Genomic DNA, 1148 nt, shown 5'->3' with positions numbered 1-1148 from the left:
AAGCCTACTGCAATTCCACTAAATTGCATACTTTACTTCTCACCAACAAAATAAATCATGCATTCCAATTCAAATTATCGTCTCGTTCAAAATCAAACTAGTCCTTTATGAAGGAAGTCGATCTTAGATCTTTTGTTTTCTACACAACACCAATGTTTTCATTTTCAATTAATACTATATGCTTATAATTTTCTCATTATAGCGTAAAATTATGTACATGTAAATAGTTTCCTTGCTGATTTTCCTTTGAAACCTTTCAAAATGAAATAATTTTATTACTTTATTTCACGTAATTTTTTTATTGTTTCCGTATCCGATTGTTATTATAAGGGTAATTTCTGCATTAAATTATTGTAAATACGAATATATCTCTGTGTTGAGTACTTTCTTCTTACCTCCAATACGATAGGATCCCCAGATTATCCTCCAACCATTTAATTCATTAATTCGAACAAACAAAAGAACGAATGATCTCATCCTTATTACTGAGTTGCCTATGGCAATCCAGTCGGGAAATGGGTAGATTTCCGTTTTCTGTTTTACTGGGTTGCCTTATAAGGCAAACCCAGTCAAGGTCTTCGTTTAGTTTGTTTGTTTTCTTTTTTTTTTTTTTTTCCGTGTCGGTAAAAGTCTTGCCTGTCACTCCCCTGGTAAGTAGTGTCTTTGTGTATAGAGCCTTCTGCGCGTATTTTCTTAGGATCGAGAGGGTAGTGGAACTGCGTAGATTTCTCTTGTGGACACAGTAGAATCATTAACTTAGCCTGCAATGGCGTCGAAAGTCATGCAACGCGAATGGCGTTTTAGTGGATCCTTAAACAAAATATACCCTTATGGAGCTCAATAATGGAAAGTCAGTTGGATAAACTAGGCATGAATCTCACAAGCGACGAGTACTGGACTTCGACAACAATCTATCGCCCGTCGAGACGAAATCAAAGTGAGCAGTATTTACCTGAAGTACATGGTAATTTGACACAATTGAGTTTCTTGTCTTCACGCACGCAATCAAATAGGAAGAGGTTTTCGCCTCTAAGAGCAAATATGTTGTTTGTTTCAAAAAAATTTTCGCTGGAAAAGGATTCTGTGGTATTTTCTGCCTTTGTGAATTATAATATCATGTTGTGTATTGAATTTTCGAGCTTAAGGTT

General features: G+C 35.4%; 1 protein-coding gene across 1 annotated transcript in view; it reads right to left on the bottom strand.

Annotated features, from left to right (window-relative positions):
• LOC138051475 (beta-1,3-galactosyltransferase 5-like) overlaps positions 1–431 on the bottom strand; it is a 16725-nt gene extending 16294 nt beyond the window's left edge. Inside the window, exon 1 of the mRNA XM_068897682.1 lies at positions 396–431. The gene's annotated coding sequence lies outside the window, so the exon portion shown is untranslated. The remainder of the gene's footprint in view (positions 1–395) is intronic.
• Between the last annotated feature and the right edge of the window lie 717 nt (positions 432–1148).

The sequence above is a fragment of the Montipora capricornis genome, chromosome 6 (assembly GCF_036669925.1).
Source record: "Montipora capricornis isolate CH-2021 chromosome 6, ASM3666992v2, whole genome shotgun sequence".
Taxonomy (NCBI): domain Eukaryota; kingdom Metazoa; phylum Cnidaria; class Anthozoa; order Scleractinia; family Acroporidae; genus Montipora; species Montipora capricornis.
Note: the sequence above shows the minus strand (reverse complement) of the source record. Positions and strands in the feature narration are given on the sequence as shown.